Raw genomic sequence first — 10,317 nt, forward strand, 5'->3', positions numbered from 1 at the left:
CCTTTGGGGGCTATTTTATGTTCAAACTAGATAGTTTCCAGATCCTTCAAGAAGATGGAATTACTGTCCTCACCTTTCCTAGTACCTAGGGGACCCCCTGCTGGCCAGTACATAGCTGCTCCCTCTATCTGGTTCTGTGACAACCTTGGGCCTGTCCAAATAATCCAGGGTTTTCTCCCCATCTTAACGACTTCCATTTAATCACATCTGCAAGTCCCTTTCAACATGCAAGGTGACACATTTTTGGGCTCTGAGGACTGGGATATTGGATATTTGGGGTCATTACTTAAACTTCTGCAAGCATCAACTCAAAGAGCTGACATGAGCCAAATAATGCAAAGAAAATCACGCCAAGGAATATTATAATTAAATTGCTGAAAACTCATTCATATTTTGTTAAGAAAATTAACCTTAAGAGCAACCAAAAGAAATACATGTTCTGAGGTGGGGAGTGACAATAAGAATTTTCTCTCTGTTCTAATCAGAAACGAGACCACAGATCAATAAAATGTCTTTGAAGAACACAAAGAAGCCAGAATAGACAGTGTCTTGATCTATTTTGTGCTGTTATACCTCAGAACATTGGAGACTGGGTCACATAGAACAGAAATGTATTTCTTAAAGCTCAGGGGCAGGGAAGTCCAACGTCCAGACACTGCAATAGCAAAGGTCTGTGTCTGCACCGTCCAAGGGCAGAAGGTGGGATGTCAGGAGAATGAGAGCATGAATTTACAATCTGACCTTCTTTACAGTAGCATTAGCTGTGTGTAAGGATTAACACCATCCCATGGGGTACCCTATCCTGATACTGCTATGTTGGGAGTCAAGGTTCTGCCACATGCTTCTGTGAGGACACATTTAGACCGTGTCAAGCAGTGTGTGTGTGTGTGTGTGTGTGTGTGTGTGTGTGTGTGTGTGTGTGTGTGTGTGTAGACAGAGAAGGAGGTGGGGGAGAGAGCACCATGGTAAATCTATATAGAGGTCAAAGAACAATTAGAGTCATTCCCTCCATCCACCTTTACATGAGTTCCAGGAATCACACTCTGGTCTCCAGACTTGCAGGAAAACCCCTTTACTCTTTGAGTTACCTTGCTGGCCCTGTAACTTCTTATCTCTGTGTAACACACAATGCCTGTCTGCACTCTATGGACTACCATACAGTTCGCGAACTGGGCAAGAGGCTGGAGACTGAAACACACAAAGACACACAGACAGAGACATGGGGACACAGCCAAACACACCAGAAACCACTCCCCTGCCATCAGGAACTCCTGAGGGTCTCGTGCTCAGAGCAGCTGTAGGTACTTAGAGCAGAGGAAAACAAGTTGTTCAGGATCTGGGGATTCACAGTTCCCAACATCTCTAAGGTCCCTGTGTTGAAGACTTGGTCCTCAGCCTGTGACACTGTCTCCGATCTCTACCCTCTTTCCAGTCCCAAGTCCCCGGATTCCTGTTTCCACACAAAGGTACTAGGATACCTCCCCTGACACCAGGATTTAACGTTTTCATCCAAGGAATTTTTACGCAACTCTAGAGGTACAGGTCATGACGGCTGGTCTTAATGCCAGCTAGAGGTACAGGTCATGATGACTGGTCTTAATGCCAACCTGCCACATATTAGAATCACTGGAGGATGGAGCCTGACCTGAAGAACTGCCACGGTTGCCTTAATTAATGTGGAACCACTACACCTGAGTGTGGGCGACACCTTCTGGTAGAAGCCGTATATGAAGATCTTTGCAGGACATAACTAGGTGACTCCCTTTACCCTCCGTGGCCACTCCCTTTCCCTAGCAGCAGAACCAGCCTTCCATGCTTCCATAATCGACTAAGGACCACCATCTCTCCGGGAACCTTCTAAATAAAATATCTGAAATAAATAATAATAATAAAAAAAACCCTGCTAAGCCCGGGGCCTGTGACCCATCTGGGGTCTAGACAGGCTGCTGAATCCCTAAGTGTCAGAGTCAAGGGCTCAGGGGGCTGGGCCTGCACTGGTTTCTGAAGGCAGGTGCTTACATGAGCTTCTGTGTCTGAATGCTGTGTAGAATGATTATCGGGCCAGTGAGGGCACAGCGGATATGTGCAGCCTGCTGCAGCCTGCACATGGTACTCTGCCCGTGGTTTCAGTGAGGACACAGAGCTCCTGCAGCCACATTCAGACACAAAACTCTTTGTCTTCAAAGAGGCTATGAACGTAGCGCCCACAGGAAGAAAGCCATAAGGCAAGCTCCTGGAAGAGCCAGCATTGTTTCTCAGCTTTCTGACTGAGGTGCCTGGGGTGGAGTCCTGAGAAGAGGAGTAAACTCTGTTGTGGGGCAAAACTTTTCCCGGGGAGATTCAACACACACATCTACTTGCCCCAGATGGAGAGTCCATGACAAACCAGAGTATGGATACCACCAAAGTCCACGTTGGTGACCCAATGCATTTTACAGGAATATGGGTGAGGGGTTACTTACAGGAGCAGAAATGACTCAGACAGTTTGACAGCTCACAAAGCTGGGAACCTGGAGCATTCAGCACAGCCAGCAGGAAGCCCGACAGATTGGACAGTGTCCTTTCCAAGTGACTCAGTTTGCCTACAGCTCTTCCAGGCAGCTCGGCTGGTTTCTGCTTCTTCCAGGCATCTGGTCTGGTCTCAGAGTCTTCTTTGTTGCTTGGCTCTGCTCTTCTGAGAGAGACTCTCAGCTTTTAATATTTACTCTGGCATGGAGAGGCCTGGTGAATTTGGTTGGTTTCAGAGACTTCCTGAAGCAATTTTGAGTTGTTTGCCTTCCCGCTTAACGTGCTTCCTTATAAAAAAGTATGTTCCACTCTCACTTCAAACAAACCCACCATCCAGAGGGCGGCTGGCCTCAGCTTGACCTCTGTGACCCCTGCCTTCCTCTTCCCGTGAGGCTGGCCACCCGGAACACTCTGGGCTCGGCTTTCCGAGCTGCATGTTATCTGGCAGTTTTGTGCAGCTGTCTCTGTGGCCATGACCAATGATGCCGTCCCGTGGTCACTGTGTGTTGTGCTGTTGCCAGTGAACTCATTAACCAGTCATTAAAACGCTACAACTCTCCAGCTGCGGATCCTTCCAGAACACGTGAGAACCGGTGTGTCTCCACTGTGTCTCAACTCCTTGGTGTTCGGCTGGGGTTGATTGTACAATGTCCCTGGAGAACAAATGCCATTCAGTTGAAAGCAATGCCCAGCACCAGCAGACACACAAGTGGCCTTTTAACAAAACAGACGCCAGAGTCTCAGGCACCTCAAAAGCAGCTGCTTGGGGGTTCTGGGTCAGAGGCGCCTGGCACAAAGTTACGCTCTTCCACACAGACGGCTGGAGCCTGTTAAGCAGATGAGACACGTCGGTCCAGCTTTGCCTGATTCCAGGAGGCAAAGCACAGACTTTACATCATGGGAAGGTGGAACCAGGCAGTCCCTAGGCTGGGACCAGCATTGTACCGGACACAATGGGGATCCCCGAGTTACTCTGTGTATTGCCTGGCCAGGTTCTATACATGTTCTACACATGTCCCACCAAAGCTGTGGGAGATGCAGTTGTCACCTTTCCAAGTGAGACAATAAAGTAGGGTCTTCTGTCTGTTTTCAGCTCCCCGGTATAGCCTGCCTTAATCATCACCAGCTCCCTAGGAACTGTCAGGGGCCATCCAACTGTCTGGCTGCTGGCTCTTCCAGGGTGGGTAGAAAACTGGTAGCCCAAACAAGCAGGGCCCTTGGGTCCTTTCCCTTAAAGTGGGGACAGCCGGACCCCAGGGCTACCCATGGTTCAGGCAGCTGGTAAGTGGGTACAGTCCTGAGACACGAGACTTAAAGTCCCACATAAGAGGGTCTTGATAGAAGTCGGCTAAGAAAGCAGTGGGTGTTTCCTTGCTTTGCTCTTATCACTCCAAGGCAGGGTGAAGATGTGGGGCCACTTGAGGAGGTAGTTGAGCCTCTCCACTGTTGTCACACTTCCCAGAAAGAGGGCAGTAGCTGTAGCTCCATGTACACTGTTCCTGAGGCCCCGATGTGACAATTCCCATGTTCCAAAGACCGAGAGAGAGCATGACAATTCCCATATACCAAAGACTGAGAGACAGCAAGGAGTGCCTGGGAATCCAAAGTCCTCTGCTATGTTTAGAATGTGTCCCCTGAATGTGTAGAGGACATAGTTACCAGTGACACAGAATTGGGAAGTAGAACCTTTGAGAGGTGATACAGTTGGAGCCCTGTGAGATGATGAACACTCCTTGTTGAGCTGGTTGCTTTGGGAATGGGGCCATGAGTTTGGGTTGCTCACATGCTCTGTGTGATGGGCAGGCATGTCCTCTCATGCTTCTTAGACTTGCCAGCCTCTAGAACTATATCTGCTCTATAAATTCCTAAGACTCGGGTGTTCTGAAACATCATCACAGACTATTGGGCTTCTCAGTGCCTCCTAATCTAGATTTGACCTTAGGTGTATCTAATTCCCTTGGAGGCAGTGGCATGGTGCACTCAGAGGCAGGTGCACATGGTGATATTTTGTTTGTGTGATAACAAATAAAGCTTACCTGAAGATCAGAGTATGGAGCTAGCTGCTAGTTAGCCAAAGAGGCCAGGCAGTGGTGGCACACACATTTTTAATCCCAGCACTCAGGAGACAGACACAAACAGATCTCTGTGAGTTCAGAGCCACTCTGGGCTACACAGAATTGAACCAATGTAAACGAGAAACAGAGCTGGGCTGTAGTGGCTTACACTTTTAATCCCAGTACTTGGGAGGTGGAGACAGGAAGGGGTATGGCTGGGGGGAAAGAGGATTATACGGTGAAAAGAGACAGGAGCTTATGGCATTCAGTCTGAGGATTTGTGGGGACAGGATCACCCCCTTTAGACTGAGGATTCAGTAGAGGTAGAAACCAGCGGATGGTTTCTCATCTTCTCTGATCTTTCAGCATTGACCCCTATATCTGACTCCAGGTTTTTATTATTAAGACCAATTAGAATTCGTGCTACAGGTGCCCTGCAAAGAACCCAGCAGGCAGTGTCCACAGTAAGGGTAGAGAGTCCAAGGAACCATGTATCATCCTGTCCAGGTCCTGATCACAGGCTTACTGAGTGTGGCTCCTCCTCCCTCCCTACGAGCTCCCTAAGACAGATGAGTCCACGCGAACTTGCTTCCCCTGTTTTCCTTGTTGCTGAAGTCTCATAGCTGAAACCAGCGTCTGGCTAGTGCCCCCCCATAAGTATTTGAACTAACCAACAGTTGATTTAAAGGTTGGCCTCTGTGGGCTAAAAACTGAAAAGGCCAAAGCTCTTGAATTTGACTGCTATCACAGAATTAACCCCAAACTGCTTTTTACTGTGCTCAGTTTGGACACCTGAACCCAATATACAGACAGGTCTCCATCTGTGTCTCTCTCCTACAATACTTCCCTGTGTGTGCATGAGCATGTGCACATGTGTGCACACGTGTGTGAGTGTGAAAGACAGGGTAAGCCTCAAGTACTTTCCCTCAGGGGTCATCCACCTTGGGCTTTTGGCTTAGTTTGGTTTTTAAGACGGGACTCTCACTGGCCTGAAGCTGATCTAGGAGACTGGCCAGTGAGCCCCAGTGGTCCACTGCCTCTGCCTCCTCAGTGCTGGAATTAAATATACACCTTTTCATTTTATGTGGGTTCTAGGGATCTACTCCTCCTGAAGCAAGGACTTCACCTACTGGTCTGTCTTCCCGGCCTAACTCTCCACGTCTCAGTGAGAAGCTCCCCATACCAATGTCATCCCAACCCAATACCCTATTTCAACATATCTCATTAGGAAGAAAACAAAATTTTGGAATGTGTCTGCATACAAAAGGTCTCGACACCGAAAATGGGGGAGGGGGGGGCTTCCCACTCTTGAGGTATGTTTGAAGTTGGCTCAGAGAGGAGTTTGAGAAAAGCCCCGAGCATCTGCTGGCCAGCCTTGCCAGCCAGCTGAACACTGATGCATGAGGGTTGAGTGAAGCTGAGAAATCGCGTGAAGGCAGAGCAGAACTCATCCAGCCCACTCAGCTGATCAACTTCCAAAACAATCTCTTGCCAAATGGCTCCTGGCTGCCTCCACAAGAACAGCAAGCTCAACCACTGCTCAGAAGAGGCATTCTGGCAGGCAAAGGCATCAGCAGGGCAGACCTCTCTTGATGATTCACACAGACACACAGGACTGGAGGCAGGCATAGCCCTCTAGTGGCCTTTCCTGCCATTACTCCCACAGTGACCCATGGCAGCTGCCCATGGTCCACACCATCCTCAGACAGCCTGTTATACGAGGCTGTCCTCCATCTTTAGTAGTTCAACTGTGTTCCTTGCCGAAGATCAGCCCAGCTGGGCTTGTTGGCTGTTTACATTCCCTCACAAGAGGAGAGACTTGGAGGGGCTTCAGGCCCTCACCTGTGTATCCAGCTGTTCCCTACCAAGCACTGTGTGCACCTGCTCCCTTACTGTACATGCTGGAGGTGAGTGGTGGGGGTAGAAGATACAGGCCTGGGAAAACTGGGGAAGGGGCTCCATCTACGTGACTGTGGGAAATCCCTCATCCTCACTAGGTAAAGACTTTCCAGTGAGGCCTTTTTGAAAGGGATGCACCCACATTCTGGTAAGTAATCTTTTTCCTGTGCTCTTACTGGAAGGAAACCCAATAAACTCGTTAGTTCCAGAGGGAACCTCTGCAGAATGGCTGGGTGTGTCCTAGGAGGAGAGGACACTGTTTATATATGTTGAAAAAAATTAGCAACATCACATTTTACAACTGATGTTTTCAGGACTTACTATTTTCTGGAACCCATTTGCAAATGCTTTGTGTGTATGAACTCTACACAACCTGAAATATCTGGGCTGTTGTCTAGCCGTTTGACAGACTAGCAGACTGAAACACAACCCAAGGTCAGGCAGTCAATCAGGACTACCTTTGTGTCTGAGTTTAGCAACACGGGGACTCTGCTACAGGGTACAGGGATTTGTTTCTAATCCCTCCAGAGTCTAAGAGGGCATGAGCAAAGATGAGCAACCTGTCTGTCATTAAGAAATAGTCAGAAGTTTCTGCACCCAGGGCTTTCCAGAACCTACTCTCTTCTAGTTGGCCTTTCACCTGGAGGGGACACTCAGAAGGAGGCTTGTCTTAGGGTTTCAGTTGCTGTGAAGAGACATCATGACCATGGAAACTCTTATAAAAGAAAATATTTAATTGGGTGGCTTACAGTTCAGAGGTTCAGTCCATTGCCATCACGGCAGTGTGCACACATGGTGCTGGAAAAGAAGCTGAGAACTCTTCATCTTTGATTCACAGGAAGTGGTCTGAGACACTGGGTGCAGCTTGAGCATATACCTCAAAGTCTACCCCCATAGTGATACACTTCTTTCAACAAGGTCACACGTCCTAATAGTGCCACTTCTTTTGTGGGCCATTTTCTTTCAGACCACCACAAGGCTCTTCTGCTTTTTGAAGACCCGGTGGCACACTGGCCATTGTGTCCCACACTCTTCCATGATGAGAGGTCTCTATAATCTAAAGAGCCTCAAGCAATTCTCTTCCTTCCTCTTGTTTCAGTCCGAGGGCTGTGACTAAGAGGTGGGCAGAAATATCTATGTGGAAATGAAACTTTTTCTCAGCACGCTTAGAAGCTGGAGGTTATCAATGGACTCCACACCAAGTGTTTGTGAAGCCTCAGAGTCACGTATTCAAGTTCACCAGTGTTGGTCCCTGCTAACTTTGTGTCTAATGTGATATTTCTTTTGCTCTCAGATGTAGGCCATGGTGACCTTAGAAACACCTGAGCTGCCTCACGAGAGGAGAAAGGGGCCTGGCACACACCATGTTACAGAGAACTTTATCTTCACTAATTATATACATGACATTTCCAAACACATTTGCATTCTGAAACCTGCAGTAAAAAAAAAACACACAACTCATCCATGTTAATTCTTTGGGGAAGACGTGTCCTTGTTTTTGCCATGCTAGGAGGATCCAACCCAGTGCCTTGTGTGTGCTGGGCTAACATTCTTGGTCTGTGCTTCATCATCACCCTTAGACCACTAACAATCTTTTAAATATGTGTTTGTTTTATTTGTATGTGTGTCTGTGAGAATGCATATATGTGTATCACATGAACGTAGCTGCCTATAGAGACCAGAAAAGGACATCGGATCACCTGGAGCTGAAGTTGCGGGCAGTTGTGAGCTGCCTAATGTGGGTGCTAGGAACCCAGATTGGGTTGTCTGCAGGAACAGCATGTTCTCTGACTGGCTGAGCCATCTCCCAGCTCTTCCCACCACAACAAGTAGCAATTCTCCATCAATAATGTAGGATAGGCATTTGACCCCCAGCTCTCTTGCTTCATTTGAATAGTAAAGAGGCATAGCATATTTTTCTCTTTCTAATACAGTGGAAAGCCCTTTATTCTTATCTAAAAACCATAAGGCATTAAAAAGAAACCTCCACCCATACCTACCTCTCACTCAGTCTCTTCTCACTGGAAATTAGGGCTACATGTGTCACTAACTGGAAACAACAGACCCCACCACAGCCTGTTAACTCTGCCTCCTCCCTTATAGGAAATAAAATGGGAGGCTTCTTCAAACCTTTGAGGGAACCTGTCCATACACCTCAGAAAAATATAAACAGGACAGTCCTTGGTGGAATAAAGTATAATATCTGAAGCACCCTACAGTGGGATGGTGCAGGACATTTCACACTGGCCTTTTCAAATATCTGCTCCTTGTAGGAACCCAGGCTTGGTGTCCCTAATATTGCACAAGTTGATGCTTCTAGAAATGCATTCCTGACAGTCCATCAGAGAGTCTAACCACCTGTAAAAGCAGTGATAGCTTCATTGGGTGCCTTTGGGGCTATAAGGTGCTCTTTTAACACAAAGCAGGACCTGCTGCCTAGAGAACCCTGGGACTGCCTGCCCACCATCTGCCCCATGTAAGCATGAGTTTGGATCCCCAGTGCCCATGCAGGAAAAAAGCCAAGCATGACAGCCCATACTTATAATCCCAGAAATGAGGACACAGAGCCAGGGGCAGGAGGATCCAAGCAAGGCAACTTCCTTCTGTGAGCTCACAGGCAGCAGCCATAAAGCTGGCCTTTCAGCTTCAGCAAGGACAAGCTGCAAGGTGCCCTGCTCTGCCACCTCATCTTCTCCCTGTGGCTCACTAAGTGCATCTCTGGCCCAGCACCCATGACTCCTTGTTTTTCCTTTAGTTCTGTCCTGAGGTTGTTGTTAGATATTTGTACACTGTAAAAATGTACTGCTGTGATTGGTGGAATACAAAGCTGAACAGCCAAAAGCTAGGCAGGAGGTATAGGCGGGGTTTCTGGGGAGAGAAAGGAAGAGGAGGAGGCATGTAGGGGGCAAGAGAAGCAAGGAGACATGGAGAGAAAACAGAAGGTGCAAGGTAGAAGAGAGGTAATGCCATGTGATAGAATGTGGATTAATACAATGGGTTAATTTAAGCGTTAGGAGCTAGTTAGAAACAAGCCTAAGCTATAGGCTGAACTTTAATGATTAATAAGTCTCCATGTCATTATTTGTCAACTGGAAGCCAAAAAAAAATCTGATTGATACATGTGGCACCCAATGTGAGGCATGCATTTCCACATAGGACCTGAGAGAGCTTAAAGAAAAAGTTCCAAACACATGAACACAAAACCAAAATGGATTCCTAGTGAATCAATGTGGCTCCTGACCACTGCCTGCAGGCTTGAGCTAGTCAATGCCATGTGTGACTCACACGGTCAGAGAAGGCTGCAGGCTCACAGTAAAACAGTCCAGACCCTCCCCCCAACTTTAAACAGATACCTTTAAAATGGGTATAAACCGTCATAGAAAAAGTAGCTCAAAAATAATAAAGCAAAGTCTTTACAGAATAATCTGTGTAAGGATGGAAGATACATAAGGCATCTGGATCCTGTATGGTGTTTTGTTGACTTTGCACCTTTTGGATGCTGATGAATGAACAGTAGCTGCTGGGGAGACATTGAATTATGAAAAGGATGGCTGAATTAAACTAGGCTATATACCTTAGCAATGTCTTTGCTTCAGAATGGAAGTGGGGAAATGTGTTAGGTTGGGGAAGAGGTTATGCCTTTTTTCCCCACAGGGAACAAAAAGTTAAGTTTCTCTTCAAAATTAAAGAAGATCAAATTTGATTGGGGGAAGACCTCCTGGAAACTGACTACAGACATGAAGAAAGAAAACAATGAAGACTACAGGACAGTGGTGTAAATGCTGATCCTCTACTATGGGAACAGCTCTGAGATTGGAGGAGACAGGATAAATCTTGTGGCTACATAATCCTCATG

The sequence above is a fragment of the Alexandromys fortis genome, unplaced genomic scaffold, assembly GCF_014885135.2.
Source record: "Alexandromys fortis isolate MF-2015 unplaced genomic scaffold, M_Fortis_MF-2015_v1.1 scaffold_128, whole genome shotgun sequence".
Taxonomy (NCBI): domain Eukaryota; kingdom Metazoa; phylum Chordata; class Mammalia; order Rodentia; family Cricetidae; genus Alexandromys; species Alexandromys fortis.